At 37.0% G+C, this 17,942-nt stretch overlaps 1 protein-coding gene across 1 annotated transcript in view; it reads left to right on the forward strand.

The window, feature by feature from the left end:
* The window catches only part of LOC134672385 (rap1 GTPase-activating protein 1), a 457,452-nt gene that overhangs the window by 88,363 nt on the left and 351,147 nt on the right, over positions 1–17,942 (forward strand). The gene's annotated exons all lie outside the window — the stretch shown is intronic.

Raw genomic sequence — 17,942 nt, forward strand, 5'->3', positions numbered from 1 at the left:
TTAACACCATTTTTAATTCCATATAATTTATACTTTTGTCATTTACAACCTCCGTTGGTCTGACGCAAGTGTAGGTTACTACGTGTTTGCCGCTCATGAATGTGAATGTCTTGCAGTTACGCTATTTGGTGGGAAATAAAATAATGTTTAGTCGAGTAGTGGTTTAACACAAATTCACACACTATTAAAATATGAGAGACATGTCTTTTACTACGTTTACAAGGATCAAGTAAAACTAACCACATAATAATTACTTCACTGTTGTAGGGCGTAAGGTTTAAACTTCTGCGCCTTATCGTTTTAACGCGGCTATCGCGGCCATTACTTGAACGTTTGCGCCGTCGCTCAGTGTGGTTCGGGGGGTGAAAGTGAGTCGACGTGTTTGTAATCAAGTAAAATATTACGGGGATTTTGGATAAAGTGATTATTTTTATTTAAGAAAGGAAGTTTTTTTTTAATTGTAAGCATGTAAAATTGCAATATTTACGGTGTGTGTAGGGTTTGCACGACGGATCCGAAATGTATGGGAAGATCCGCGGATCCGGATCCGGATAATTTCATACATTTCGGATCCGGATTGCAAACCCGAGGTGTGTGTATCGATTTTATGGTTTTATGGGACTTAAATAAAATTTGGTCTTATGGTATCTGATGAAAGTTTGTTTTGTCTAAAGTGGACTTTTATTTTATAAGAGGATGTAGAAACCACTTTTTTAATCAAACGTCGTTGTTATACTTTGGTTAGATTTGATCTCCCATTACGTTATGTCTTTTCCAAAGTGGACTTCTTATTTTTTAGTTGGTTCTACAATAACATTATAAAATTTAATTATGTTCTTGAAAATTAAACAAAAGTTATGTGTTTTGTTTGGTCTTAAGAATGCTTATATTGATTTTAATAGTTCAAATCATTATAATAGATGTGTTAAGTTCGTTTAAGAATCCCGAAAACATCTTCACATTTTATAAGTATACATTTGAAATGTCGTGCAATTTACTTTAAGATGCCATTAAAGTCATTTTTAAGGGTGTGGTAAATTTTTTGGCAATACATTTAATGCATTCTAAATTGCTTTCAAAAAGAAAAAAATACTGTTACAGCATTTTGTTCACCCAAAATTTTTAAACCACAACGTTTACGACTTTATTACGGATATCTTTTGTCATATTCAGGAGGATTACTGCGTTTTTTCCATCCATACAAATTTTAAGGAAATGCTATCCCATACATTTGGTACTGGCATTTACTACGAGTTTGCGCACTGTGTAAAAAAGATCAAAACGTAGTAACCCACAAAATATGGTCTTGTAACAACTTGCGGCTAAATCTATTTAAATAAATTTTTCAAAAAAAGTTTGAGTGTTGCATCCAATTTTGAGTTAGTTATGTTAATAAACAACGTAGTTATGATTTTTTTTCAAAACTCGAATAGTTTTTCGTCTCTGGTGAACAATTTGGTTTTTGTGGGTTACTACGTGTTTGCTTTCGGGCGTCGATATCAACACGATTTAGTTTGAACTTTTTTATTTTTAAATTTTCTCATTGACCCCCTAAAAGTGGCCCCATGTTTAAAATTCGTTTGTTTACGGTACATGTCCGTCTTTGGGTCACAAAATGATCTTCCATTTTTCTTTTCAATGGAACATCTGGAATTTATAATATAAATCTATCCTAATTGGTCATATAAAAGGATTAACAAATTCAAAATGAATATCTATAGACAATAAATAATTTGAACGCCAGCGTGTCAGCATTGTTTGCTCAATGACGTCCACCAACATTTAATATTCTTTTTTATTTGCATACTAAATGCAAGGAGGAGAGGAGGAGAAGCTGCTAATACAATTCAGAGCGTTATATCCTTTCAGACTAGGATTATCAAAAAAAATGTGTACCCACTTATTTTACTTACAGTTGTCAGAATCGAAATTATCGGTCTCTTCTTCATTGAAAAATGGTTAACTGTCCGGAACATATTTACAACTTTGTGAATCCGTTTTAAATGTAACAAAGCACCACCAACACCAACAGTCAAAACTCACACGCCCAAAAAGTATAAAAAATAAACAATTCAGTCAGCAAGCAGCACCGTCATGTCAACATCGAGATCGAGTACTTAGAGCGGGTAGCCGGTTTATGTATTAATATTGTAGACGGCTGAGATTAACCGGTATTATATCGTTCCTCGTGAACGAAAACATTTCGTTCTCTCGACTAACCGGTTAGAAGAGAGAACTAAATTTTAGAGTTCGCGTTCCATCAATTAACCGGTTTATTAATGAACGAAATAATATAACGGTTTATGAACGATATTAACCGGTATATCAATACCGGTTCCGAGCCCTGGCCCTTAGTACTAAAAAAGTTTCTTTAGTACTAAAACCATGAATGCTGTGCATGCAGAATGCAGATTTGTGTACCTGTCCTAAGTGTAATAGAGAAGGGTCAGCAGGGAATGGATGACATTCACGACAAGGTTTACAACTTATCTCAAATTGCTTCATAAAATATTTTAAGTAAGTAGGTATATATTACATTAAGTAACAAGTATAATAAACAAATAAACAAGTGCATTCATAATTTATTAGTAACAATTGCAAATAGGAAGCAACGCCGTCTCGCTCATTAATTATTTCCGCCAGCTACGAGTACTAAAACATTTTATTAAAAATAAATTCCAATTTCGTTACCACGTTCGCTGTTTCCAAGTGTTTCACTGAAACAAATAATTTCTACAATTGAGTACAGTCGCCATCAGATATATCGGAGCGGCCAAGGTGTTCACAATATCTGAACACGCACTCTAACGCCCTGATAATAGAGGCGTGTTCAGATATTTGTGAGCACCTTGGCCGCTCCGATATATCTGATGGCGACTGTACCTATAATTAAGTGATGAAAATGGTTAGAACTTTGATGGGGTGGGATGGATTTTTGATGGGATATACAGGGACCGGTTTATAGTAAAGACTGGCAATCCTACGTTAATTTGACACTTTCAACTAGATTTTAATAAAAACTTGGTTTCCTAAAGTTTCACACCCCAATACTAATAAATTGACACCGTGTTCGTTAACTCAATTAAAATTGATGGAGCTGTGTTGGTATAAGGTACCTGTATGAATATTTAGTAAAAGTCTAAAGCAGTCGCGGATTTGCTCTAAGGTCCAGTAAGCCCGGGCCTAGGGCGGCAAGATATTTAGGGGCGGCAAACTATAACAGAAAATTCGCTGATGATAGCAAGAAATAATTCAAAATGTAGTCAATACGATGGGTACTGGGAAAGGGGCGGCTACAGGGCCGGGGGCCTAGGGCGGCAAAGACTGGTCTAAAGGGGTCCACAGATTACCAGTCCACAGATATCGGCCTGTCAGTTTTTCGGAACTGTCACCTTTTACGTTTAACAGACAGGCCGATATCGTCCGGTGACCTGGTAATCTGTGGGTCCCTTTAAATATGATCGGTAGCATTTATTATACCGCGGCAAGTATTATTGTCTACTTTTTTCCTTTTAAACTATACCTACTTACACAACTAAACTCATAATCTCGTAAACTACGAAATAAAAACATCGCTACAACAACAACTATACCTAACTGAAATGTTATTACCAAAAACTTGTTGAATATGATAGCAATTTTATTCTCATGTTACACCCAAGGGAAATCATTCAGAATGGAATATCCACGTTTACAAACTTTCAAAATTGACATGTTAGCGGAGCTATTTCAGAAGTAAATGCATTATTGCAGAAGTTTATGTTATGGTTGGTGATTTACAAACAATTCTGGAGAGAAGAGAACTCTGGAGGATAATAACGTTATGAGATCGCGAGAGAAAGCGGAGTTGTTTACTATCTATAGGGTAGACCGAGGTGAATCGGATCATAGGGTGAATCGGATCATGATGAAAAATTCGTTGATATTTAAAATATCGCATTAATATAAGTGCACTGAAATTAGCACTTTACATATCTTCTGTTAGTCTACGACGCCAGTTAGTAGCAATATTTTCAATATCAAAATTTGTTTTCGTCCTACGCGATTCGTCTTTCTGTCTGATTCGCCTCTGTCTACTATCCTAGTAATTTTACATAGGACACCGACCAAACCATTGTATAATAGACAGTCGGCGCGATTCGGGAAAGGAATTAGAGATTCACTATAGATAGATATGAAATAGTAAAGATATGTGACGTTCCATGATAAAAGGTACCTTATGGCGGCTGGCGCCGCGATTCGGCAAATGAATCAGAGATTCACTAGATATGAAATAGTAGTAGCAGGTTAATATAGCGTAAGCGCCAACCGCCATAAGGTACCTTTACACGTGGGACGTTACATATCTTTACTATATCGTATCTAGTTAATCTCTAATTCATTTCCCGAATCGCGCCGAGTGAATGACATTCACTGAATATAAGGGGTTGTGTAATTATTTTGGAATCCTGAATGATTACAATAAAACTCTCAATTACTATGTAGTTGTACTTCTTCTCCTGATACCGATATACATACTTACACGGAGGGCTCAAGTCCAATTGTATTCAAATTGTAATGTTTAACATAATAATAAACTTATTATAATATTTGTAATGCGATACATATTATGACACCTTATTCTAATTCAAACGGCTTCTTTCTCGTTTATTTTAAGTCGTAGGCATGTCGTAGGTATATATATTATACCGGGTGTGGCCTGTAATATGAGTAAAAAATTAAACTGTAGGCTGTACTCCTCCTACTGACGAACATTTGTCCAGCGACTTTTAAAAATAACTTGTGGTTTGATTTTTAATACACTTTAAAGTTTATTCTGAGACGCAATGTATTGCGAATTTTGTTATGTTTAAGGCGTGACAAGCAACGTCAATCACAATGATATGGCGTGGCAATGGCGTCCATTGAAGATAATATTTATTTTGTATGAAAAATCGCTATTTTTCATACAAAATAAATATTATCTTTACTAATACTACTTGACTAATTTACTAATTTACTTCATAATTTTTTAAAATTTGTTGAACAAAAGTGTCCCCGTTTGAGGAGTACAATCTATGTTTTAATTATTTGCTCGTGTTAGGCCACACCCGGTATGTAATATTGTTTAAGAAACAAACATTTTATCTCCCATCTTAAACCGAAAAAAGAACAGCGAGAAAGTTAACCCTTAGCTCAATCAAATATACCGCGAGTAAATCATTCGACATTACGAGTATAGACACATAAATCAAAGCCTACACTGGCAGGATACCGACTTAGTGAAAAAATAAATGCAAAATATATGTCTACAGATCACTTACTCACTAGATTGAGCAAATAGGACGCTCGCTCTCACCACGGTTGCCACGCATTATCCATAATCCCATACTTATAAAGTAAAATAGCTTTTTGCCGGCATTCTTAATACATACAAGCATTCATACTTATCAGGTACTTACTCATAATCATTCTTTATTGGTATGTAATTAGGGATTGCAAACCGGACTGGTTTTGAATCCGGCCGGATCCGGCCGGATTTTGGCCTCAATCCGGCGGATCCGGCCGGATCCGGCCGGATTGGTATTGCGGATAAAAAATTCATCAATTCACGTATTTTATCATGTTTTTAGCGTTATATGCGAAGTTAAGGATATTTTTTAATGGATTAATAAAACGGGTGTCTTAACAGGAGACATAGGCTCTCCGAAACATGTCGCGCGAGTGACTAAAAACAAGTGAGTCTAAACCATAAATTATTCAATGTTAGTATGTCTCACAACGGTTTAATTCGATGATGGCTGTTGTAAATTTCAAAAATCAACGTTTTCATTACTTAACCACAAATAAAATCCTCTTTTTCTCTTAAAATATCTATAGCCCAACCCACATTTCCAACAAAAAGGTGCTCTCAATTCAACCATTTTAGTTTTAGCAAACAAAATCAATAAACGTGTATACCTATACAAGTACATTTAGTAGCATAATAATAACAAAATAACATATAAATAATAATAATAAATAACGGGGCAGGGCAGCTTGTGGCGAGCTGTTGGGGAGTAACGACCCCACGGACCCGAGTGCTCCCGAGAGTCGGTCAGGGTCTCCGTCTCCGGCGTGTCTTCGTCGGTCGGAGTGGACCCCAAGGGGACCCGCAGGACTCTCAGCTCTGGCTTGCCTTAATTGGCCGTCCAGAGAGGAGTCGTTAGAGCTATATGCTCCAGGGGTGGAAGTGAAAGATGCATAAGACGCGAGTTGGCACAGTGGCTGGTAACAGCCACTGGGTAGAAAGCGGCGCACACCTCTCGACACCCCTGAGCCGCTCACACCGATGTTGCTCCTGGTCGTCTTCGCGACGGCAGTTTCAGGGGCCCATCTAGTCAGCGGCAAGTCACCACCTGCCGCGATAACATGTTTTAGCATTGTTATGGCAGGTGTCCGGACTTCTCTACAATAGCCCAGTCTCATTGTCCATCCAAACTTCAATCCATAGACCGGTATACTATTCACTTTTTCTACAATAGTCCCAATGCCTGCTGCGACCGGTTCATGGGTGTTTATTGTTGCGCCTGTGAACGGGTTCCAGCAGGCGTTCTACATGACATTAAAGCTCTCCAAGGGGCCTCTACGTGTTGGATCTATATCCCCACGCAAGCCTATCAAAAGACCGGGATTTGTAGGCCCGTGAATTCCAAAATGGAGAAACAAATAATAATAAATAAATATTATAGGACATTTTTACAAAAATTGACTAAGCCCCACGGTAAGCTCAAGAAAGCTTGTGTTGTTGGTACTCAGACAACGATATATAATATACAAATACTTAAAATTAAATACATAGAAAGCAACCATGACTCAGGAACAAATATCTGTGCTCATCACACAAATAATTGTCCTTACCGGGATTCGAAAACCCAGGATCGCGGGTCCACAGGCAGGATCACTACCCACTGGCTAGGTCAGACCGGTCGTCAAAAGTCAACATATATTTCTCTATTTAATTTTATAAATATTTATTCATTATATTTTAAATGCAGGTAACACTTATTATAAGTGGGCTAAAATGGTTTGTACAAAATAAAACGAAAGAACATGTACATTAAATTACAATGTAACAACACAATAAATTGAATATAAACCAATCCAGTACTTACGGTGCACGGAAATCTCACGACACATATTTCGTCGGCTAGAAGACTGGCGTCAACTAACAAACAAGTTGTTGTGTTGCTGTTTGCGAGCGAGAAAATTCGAATACTGGCGAGAACTTTTAAATTTTAGCAGTGTTTTAAGCTGTTATTTTATATTTTAGCGCTTTATTTCAATTTACCGGATCCGGGACCGGATCCGGTGAATTTTGCCGGATCCGGTATCATGAAAAATGTGCCGGATCCGGCCGGATTACCGGATCCGCCGGACCGGATTGCAATCCCTATATGTAATAGGTGATTAAGTACATTTCAACTTACATAACTAGAACAAATAGCGTTAAAAATTTTAAACAATACAAAATACATTTACAAGGTTTAAATTTACATTTCCATAATTTTTTCGTTATCAGAAATTCATTAGCATATTATTGTACAAGCTATAAAATTATTACATGTATTAGAAGCTGTAAGTATTATAACATAGTATAGGATACAACTAAATGAAACGGGAATCTTCGTATAGGTATTAGTTAATTTTAAAGTATTTATACGGTAAAAGAAGGACTAAGTTCTTACTATATGTATATGTACGTTGTATAGGAAACATATAACTAGTAAAACCAGACTATGTTCATAATGCGCCATCTATGGGAGGTGGTCCCAGCATACAGTGAGTAAATCTAATACGGGCGAATCTCTTAACGGTGGTTAGTATAGGACAAAGTAAAGGTAATTAGATAACATTTACTTAAAGTTGCAACAATAATTTTGTCCATACAAAATAATTCAGCCCGCAATGTAATGCAAACACACTCACGTTAAACGCTCGTTGACAGTTACTTTCAAAAACTCCTATTGCGTATGTAATGCTAATGTCATTAACTGTCATGAGTGGGTAAATAATAAATAAGTATGATGTTTTTTATCGGACGAAATGACTACCTGGTTTAAAATCAAATTACATCAAAAAATCTTATTAAAGCAATCATTTATTTTAATAACGACCCATTGAAATTACAACTGAAATGTACTGAGTTGCTGAAATACTTACCTAAAGAAAACCAACTAAAAAAGAAAACTAAAAAACACAATTTACAACAATACAAATTCTGAGAAACCTGAGTTTAGTTTTGCCCCCTCCACCCTTCCAGTTACGGGACTTACGGGCAATCCTTCGCGAGCTCGCTGTATCGCGTTTACAATTACTCGAGCGTTTCTTGGTACAACTCGATGAGGGAATCACTCTCTGTACACAGCTAGCGCTCGATGACCATTTTGTAGTGTTTCACCGTAAATTAAAATCATGTCCATTAATTCAGGAGCAGTAAAAGTTCTTATTTAAACGAGGCATTTTTATAACATACGATTACTTTTGAATCGAACGACTGACATTGTCAAATCAGAGTTGAAATAAAATAAGAAACTTGCAATTCCACCAAAGAGTTTGCCACGTTTTCACACAATGTACCAAATAAGTTTTGTGGTGTTTAGACGGTTTAGTTAATTCTCAAAATAATTTTGGTAATAACTGTACAACTATTAGGCGGGCCTTATGCTTATTTTCCGCCATCCTGGTAATAAAAAATCAGGCAAATTAAATACGAAATGAATACACAATAATCACTTATGAGATACTGATATTAGATGAATTTTCAAAAAGGGTGTGCTATCAAAGGTGCTTGTCTATTGCTCAGATTAGAAATAATCACGTCAAGTGCTGTCATCGTGACTGATTAAAATGAAGTCAGTTTCTTGTTGATAAACATGATAAATAAATAAGATTTAATATCTTTTAACACGCCTATGTAGTACTTTTATCTACCAAAATAACTACAAAACATTAAACGCAGTGTAATGCTAACATGTATTGTGAATGTTCCTCCAGATAGGTAAGTTTGTAAATGCTATTGTTGTATTGCTAATGAACATTTGACATTTCGGTACCGCAACCATGTTTACAGTACATTGCTGCTGAGAAATTTTTAAAAAATTAATTATGGGGTCGTAATGAACTGCAACTCAAAAAAACCTTTTACTTCATGATTACACTAATGAATACTATGTCCGATTTAATTTATCGCCCGTATTAGATTTACTCACTGTATGTTACTGCGGTAGGTAGGATGTAGGCACATTCATCTTCGTCTCGTTACAGACAGGCCTTTGAGTTAAAAACGATACAAAGACATTATAAAATCGTCTGTTATAAAAGCATTTGACTTTCTGTCAGGAATTCGTATGACATGGTACAAATATTATAGTTTTTGACAGTACCTACATATGATGCTCCATTACGGGTATGACACCCTGTGCTTTAATAAGCACATTATGTAACTACGTCGCAAATTTAAAGAGCCATAATCCTATATCTACAACGTTTGTATGATACACCTGCGAATAGGTAATTCGCAACTCGTGTCGACTTTTTTCTATTTTTCGCACTTGTATCGTAAATATCGTAAACTTGTAAATTTTTATCGAACTGTGATAACATATTTTTTCTTTTTCGTTTTCAGGTATTTTGTTGCTCGACTGGTATACCATTAAGGTGGGATCAGACGGTTCACTCGAATGAATGTTCACTTGAGTGAATGATTCATTTTTCTTTCATTGCATGTTCACACGGTGCTGGTGCTAAGATTATTCACTTTTCATTTTCTTTCACTATGGCGTCGAATGAAGTGGTGTCGCGTCTTGGATAAATTTTTATTTGTGATCATTTAATGAAGATATTAACAAGCAAAAAGCAAAGAAAACGTCGACGGTGGTTGGTGTGAGCTTCGAATACATTGGGGAAACTAGGTAGCCATTGAAGATTCTGAATTGTATCGCAATCATTTGCGGAGGAATTAAAGTTATTTTGAAGAACTTCAACTATTAAGTAGTAGTTGCATCAGCGGTTGCAGAATGGTTCCATTTTATCGCCTGTCACTATGCTCGTCACTTTCGCACTTGCACGCTTGTTAGAACGTGACTTGCATGTTTAAGTACCGGAATAAATCTTAAAATTTTACTGCAATATGTTGCAACTGGCGATTGTTTTGGAACTCTGGAATATTTTACAGATACAGAGTACCTACAAGTACCATATCCTGCTTTTTCCAAGAAGTCTAGTTACTACTACCCACAAGATTAGAGAAAATTATGCCAAATTGGAATGAACATTCACTCGTGTGTTCACACTGTTCATTTGTTGTTCATTCGGTTGCGAGTGAAAGATGCCGAATGAAAATATCCAACGCTGTTGGATCATTTCACTAATGAATTCATTTTTTACTTTTGATTCATTTTGTGTTCACACGTGTCACTTTGAGTGAAAGATGAATAATGAAACACGAAAATGAACACAAAATGAACCTTCTGATCCCACCTTTCTTCTTCTTCTTCTTTATTAGGGGCTATATAAGGCTCCAAAGCCTATGTATCACTGCGACCATTCCTGATCTATTGTGATCGCCACCTACTACAACTCTCGATCCAACCCTGCAACTTCAAATAGCTGCAGCATCTTTTTGGTTTCGAGAGACTTTACCTCCTCCGGGCGTAATATGTGTCCGCCCAAGATTAGGTCACGAGTACGCATTAGGCAAGGGCACTCTGTGAGGATGTGTAAGGGCGTCTCCTCTGCCTCCATGCAGAGTCTGCACCGCCCTATGTCACGTTTATTTAGGCCGCAATGCCCGGTAAGCACCCTTACCAAGTTGCGCAATTGGATCCCACCTTTAGTTAGTACGAGTAAGTAAATAAAATAAAAAAATAAAATAAAAATTCCAAGCCACAACTAAAACTTACGAGTGAACATAAATCGCCTTTAAACCTGAGAACCATTTAATGGGTCCAAAACTCATGAATCAAGGTAATCTCAGGTTGTATTTGTAGCATTACTAACACCGAGGACTTAAGTTGCCTGCAATAGGTACAGGTTGAAACATAATACCTTGAAATTGGTCTACTATATAGTAACTACATCTATAAAATCTTCTTCTTCCTCGCGTTATCCGGGCATTTTGGCACGGCTCACATAGGAGCCTGGGGTCCGCTTGACAACTAATCCCATGATTTGACGTAGGCACTTGTTTTTACGAAAGCGACTGCCATCTGACTTTCCAACCCCGAGGGGAAACTAGGCCTTGTTGGGATGAGTCCGGTTTCCTCACGATGTTTTCCTTCACCGAAAAGCGACTAGTAAATATCAAATTATATTTCGTACATAAGTTCCGAAAAACTCATTGGTACGAGCCGGGGTTTGAACCCGCGACCTCCGGGTTGCAAGTCGCACGCTCTTACCGCTAGGGCACCAGCGCTTCATGTATAAATAATGCAGTAAAATAGCTACATGTATAAATAATGCAGTAAAATAGTAAGTAGGTAGTAGTAATAAAAATATTGGACTTACGCAACGTTCTGATTTCAGACATTGCACTTTCCGATCGTCGATACTTACTAATAGGTTTTGTTGGCCTCATTAAGATCGCCCTTAAAGCAACAAAAACCGGGCAAGTGCGAGTTGAACTCGCGCACGAAGGGTTCCGTACCATAATGCAAAAAAACGCAAAAAAAAAAAGGTCACCCATCCAAGTACTGACCCCGCCCGACGTTGCTTAACTTCGGTCAAAAATCACGTTTGTTGTGTGGGTGCCCCACTTAAATCTTATCAGCCTGGTGACAGACGGACGGACGGACGGACGGACGGACGGGCAGCAGAGTCTTAGTAATAGGGTCCCGTTTTACCCTTTGGGTAACCCTAAAAAGTATCGACCCAACTCGCACTTAGCCGATTTTTTGATCTTTTCCCACAGACCATGACTAGCTGCGCCATAAAGCTAATATCTTGTCAAGTGTCGCCCGCTGAACCATTCCAAAAGGGCGTAAGTCGCCATGAACTTGGAAGCGAGTTGCATCGTTGTTGAAGCAAGCGGAGGTCGATGACCGGTCTCGAGTCAGATGTCAGCGCGTCCCGGCGCTGAAGCAGTGCACCCTTTCGACACTGCGGTATTGGATAGTGAAGCGAGCTGTGTTTATCGATAATGCATTTCTTTTGCATCTTAATTGTCGTAGCCTATATGTAGATCTATCACTTAACCGAGGCAGTTAATCAGAAGTTACTACTACTATACCGGGTGTCGCCTGTAATATGAGCAAAAAATTAAACTGTAGGCTGTACTCCTCATACTGACTAATATTTGTTCAGCGACTTTTAAAAATAACTTGTGGTTTGATTTTTAATACACTTTATAGTTTATTCTAAGACGCAATGTATTGCAAATTTTGTTTTCTTTAAGGCGTGACAAGCAACGTCAATCACAATGATATGGCGTGGCGATGGCGTCCATTGAAGATAATATTTATTTTGTATGAAAAATAGGGAGTCTAAATAATTGATAATTTTTAAAAGTTGTAGAATAAAAGTGTTACCGTTTGAGGAGTACAATCTTTGTTTTAATTATTTGCTCGTGTTACAGGCCACACCCGGTATATTCTGGTATGTTAGGTCGAAGATTTAGCTGCGTGCGACTAAATTGCGTGTTTTCCTTTTCACACAAAATATACCTACCTAGACCTACATAACATAATTATTATTTAGTGAATCTACAATCAGTTCTGATTAGCAACATAGCATTTGTAGAAATTGATCCAAAAACCATTTAAAGATGCCAAAACTCTAAAAATTGTGTAACTAAGTAAAAGTAGGTAAACAATTATCCTATAGGTAAGTACCTATTTTTTTCCTAAAAAAAATAACTTAGTAAGTATCACAGTGCAGTAAGTTTCCCCTTAACCATTAATATCTCACCTTAACATTAAACAAATGAACTCTTATGTTAAGCTAAAATGCCGCTTATAAACGAAAGTAGGTGAATAATACTTTACAAACAGGCCGAGCGCAACCTATAAAAACCATTTAGCTGGGATTATCGTGGCTTAATGCTCATTATCGATATCGATAAAAATCAAAGTCTTCCCTAAAAGGCCGCCTTGTTTCATCTCGCGCCATAAATGACCAGATTGTGGCTGAATGGCTACTTTGTACTGTTGATATTGCCTACTTTATGGATTATACAGACGCAGCAAAACCACTCTGGCGCAATATAAGTATAGGCGGTTAGTTGGCTCCTTAATTACCGGCTTTATTATTTACCCGTGGTGTATATATGTACAGTCCTCCTCATCGTTTTCGATGACGGCGACCCTAAATAAATATCATGGACATTGTCCGGCGTGAGCTCTTATGTGGCTGGCTATCCCGTGGTGTAAGAGGCTAGTAGAGTGGTGACCTTGGGGAGAGTCACGCCCAGTAGGAAAACCATAACTGCGTTAGTATGACGACATCAAAAGAACAGCTGGATCGATATGGGTAGAATGGCAAAAATTGAAGGACCCCTACATCTCAAGGATTGAAAAGGGCTTAAAAGAAGAAGAAGAAGATTGAGTATTTTGTGTAAGTATGAGTTTTTAAAACTCATGAGAGGCATCTTTTCCTATATTGGGTTTTAAACTTGGTCAACCAGATCTTGTCAGTAGAAAAAGGCGGCAAATTTGAAAATTGTAGGCGCGAAGGGATATCATCTCATAGAAAATTTGAATTTCGCGCCTTTTTCTACTGACAAGATTTGCTTGACCGTCTATACTAAGCAGGAACATGCTGTACTTTTAACTTGAAATTGACGCAGGAAGAGTTTGAACAGAAATCTGTAAAAGCGAACGAGATATCACATCCTCGAGAAAAAATATTTAATGAAGTCAACCCAATAATTATTATGTTTAAAATGTTGTGTCACTTTTGCCTGATTTTTACTGTAAAATTAGATTTTTACTGTTGGTATTTGTCCAGTATCTGATGTATGTGGCATAGATAATATATTTAGTTTGTATTTTTTTTTATTTGTTATTTGTGGAACCGTAATATATATAATTTCGCCTTTGCATCCCTGATAATTTTGCCACTTAGCATTTTTGCTTTCTGCAACGCCACATTAAAACTATAACACGTTTAAATTGTTCTCATAAGGGCTCAAGAGTCAAAATACCGCTCATGATTGCTAGAACTGTGACTCCATAGGACGCGGAAGGATATTAAACATTCCACTCGTTAAGTGGACGTATCTTGTTTTTGCGCTGTTTAAAGGCCGTTTCAGAGCCTGTTATGGTGCTGATAACTACGCCTTAATCCATTAAAATGCTGTATCTTGACATAAATTGATGGCATTATCAATTCAGGTCAGGTTGCTCTAATAATTCTATTCTCGGGGTGGTCTGTGGTCAATGGCGTAAACTAATGTTAAGTTGTTAAGCCCACGCCTGTAGGTAATCTAAATATTGGTTATACATGTTTAATTTATTTCATTACTTTGGGTTGTGCTACTTATATAGTTGCCATGGCTAAAGTCATTTACATAATCAGTTAAATTACCAAATACAAACAAAACTTGTCAAATATATCAAATGAAATTCTGATGACATAAAAGCAATGCCTAATTCTAGATTTAAGAAGACATTAGGGATTCTCCTAATATTTGTTAGTTTATCTTTGTTTATTTTATTAAAATGACCTCGTACAAGTAAGTACATCTTAACTTAATACTTACAAAATTTTGCTAATTACAACTTTAAAGATAGAATTTGCCTAATTCACAGAACTTTCAATGAGGCAGTTTTTGCTTCTCAGTGTCTTTGAAATGTGCACGACTCATTGAGTAGTCTCAAACGGCACTTGAACTGGACTTCAGTCGAATTAGGCTTCATAAAGTGACCTTCCTATTCAAATTCCGTTACTAGTTAAGCCTCCGTTGGGAGAACGAGGACATTTCCCATTTCCCGAGAGGCGTCGCAAGATTGAATGACAAAGACAGTGGAATAAATGACTGATAATATCACAGTTCAATATACATGCACTGTCATGTTTGTCGTGGTTACAGATAGCGCCACGGCTATTGGAAATATATATGCTGATGGGATGTTTCCAAAATTGCAAAATAATTTAAACAAACACAATTTTTGAATGGAGACTCAACTGTCTGCTTGAAATTTCGTGAAATTTTCCTGGAAACGGACACGTGCTATTTGGTAACTTCAAAGCGCTTTGCAAAATATATGCGACTTTTTAAATCAAACACTTCATCCTTTGCCAATTAAATTGTTTGACAATCTGCAGTTAACAATTAAATTTCCCACACAATAAAATTTTGTAGTTACTTTAATTTTGGTTTCTTAAATATTAAATATTAATACTTTTTGAGATATTGGGGAAATAAAAAATTACTACTTTTTTTGTTTATAACTTTTGATATTTTTTGTGTGCTAATAAACGCTTCGAATACATTTTTCTAGACATCATGACGAATCTAATGAGGTATCACACGTATTTTTAGGAGTAGTATCTATATTTTTCACCGTTTTTAGGATCTCGAACAGACTATTGGGAGCGTTTTAACGGTTTAGTGCAACATCGGTCCTTAGTATTTTTATGTAGAAAGTGACACATATGTATGGAACTCAGTCTTCCCTAATGTGATGCCATCCCCAAAATCAAAAAGTAACAACATTTTTATACTTAAAGTCTTTATCATTTACCTGCGTCTCTCGAATCCTAAGATTTCCCCTCACCACAGTGGAAACAAGTTTCATCTCATTGCAAAAAGCAATTCCGGATGCAGTTTTCTAGCAGCGAATTGACCTCAGCCGCCGAGTTGCCGTTATTTAGATGAGGTTATGTAAATATTGGATCTTGAAGTTTGCTTTGTTGTTTTATTGTTATGGGTTTTATGATGAAGTTTGTACTCGGTTGAGCGGATATTTTAGAATGGATTCATTTGTATTGGAGCGGTTGTGGACAATTAGATTATGCTGGTATTACGGAATCGATCAGGATGAAAAAATATAATTTCAGTTTGATTTATAATAATATATTGAAACGACGCCGCACTCTTGTTGGTGTATATTTCACGGAATGAAACAATAAAACAATGTTCAACAGTTCACAATTATATTGGCAATAATGTATTCTTTACAATCAACCGTTACGATTCCAAACTGTCATACGACTGAACTCGTTTCAAATCTGATGCCCGTTCATTCTCCAATCTACCCTCAATATCAAATAAATCAACTGTCAACTTAATAGGTCCGTCTACCTACAGCTAAAATGTTAGTGGGTGGTCTCCTTCATTATGAATTAATGTTACAGTCGGCCATCCGATTTTAAAACGAGTCCCTTCGTTTAAGAGATAACTCATTGAAACAGAAATCACTCCATTATATATTATACATCATTCAGATTCTTCATATAGGTATATTTTTTCATGAGGAAATATTTGAGCAAATACAGATCATGTTACGTTTTCATTTACGATATTACATAAATCTACATGATTTTAATCTAAGTTAAATAACAAAAGGAAACAACATTTGACATCCAGAATATAATCAGTCTTAAAGCTAAGATGTCAAAGATCCGTCTTTAACATTCAGACATGACTCATGATGAGCCATGTTCAGTCACGATAACCTTAATCATGCTCCAAACGATTACCGGTATTGATTCAACATCTCATCCTAAAGGTAATAAATCTTAATATGTCTAACGTATAGAATCTACTCTTCCGAGGAACTGTCATCAGTAGAAGATTTGCTAGTAGGATCATTATCATAACTCATCCACGGGAATATCTTATCAAGTGAGACTATACCTTCATAACGTCTACCTTTCTTCGTAAGGGGTGTGTCTTCAATTACAAAGCGGTCATGGGGCAAAACTTTTTTGATTCTATAGGGCCCTTGACACTTGGACTCAAGTTTCTTCGACTGACCTGTTCCTCCAACTATAGCTCTAACTACCCTAACTAGATCTCCTTCTTTATACTGAGTACCCTTCTTCCTACTCCTATCAAATCTTTCTTTATTCTTTTCTTGGTGTTTTTCTATGGAATCTTTTGCCTGTTCCCTAATTTCTTCTAAATTTGGTTCTACTACCTCTCTATCTATGTCCTCTATCACCTCGCTTAAAATTCCCTGAGAAGTGTTGGTCGCTTTTATGCCAAAAAGTAACTCGTTTGGTGACTTCTTCGTTACCTCATGCACCGTAGAATTAATTCCAATTTGAACGTCTTGGACATATTCATCCCAGTTATCAGGGCTTTGGCCGTGAGACATTGTGCTAAGGGCAGATAAGATGGTGCGATTATATCGCTCCACCTGGCCATTTGCACGTGGTGTGGCCACTGCGTTTAATATATGTTTGATTCCTAACTTTTGGGTAAACGTTTTAACTTTTTACTCGTAAAACTTGTACCCCGGTCAGTCACTAATCGCGTAGGGGGTTTGAAATAGCTAAAGTAATTTTTAAAGACCTTTATACTTTCCTTCGACTTAGTGCTACGGACAGCAGTTAGATTGACGTATTTGGTAAACGCGTCGACAATCACAAGTAGGTACGAATTTTTGCGCTTACTTCGTACGAACGGTCCTAAATGATCGGCATGTACCGTGTGAAATGGCACCTCAACTTTTGGAATCGGGTGAAGTTCTCCTTCTTTGGCCCCAGCCGGAATTTTGTGGTGGGCGCATTCTAAACAAGCCGACACATACTTTTTGGTAAACCGACGCATCTTGGGGAACCAATAGTGTGATTTTAGCCGTTGCAAGGTTTTTTCGAAGCCAAAATGACCCACGTCATCGTGGTTGGCTTTCAATATTTGCCAACGGACGCCTCTAGGAACCACCCAACGCATCGTGTTCTCGTCAATGATACGATATACTCGACCGTTTTTCAATTTATATTCTTTATGTATATTTACAATTTTTGTAGTTGAAGGG

The sequence above is a fragment of the Cydia fagiglandana genome, chromosome 17 (genome assembly GCF_963556715.1).
Source record: "Cydia fagiglandana chromosome 17, ilCydFagi1.1, whole genome shotgun sequence".
Classification (NCBI taxonomy): Eukaryota; Metazoa; Arthropoda; class Insecta; order Lepidoptera; family Tortricidae; genus Cydia; species Cydia fagiglandana.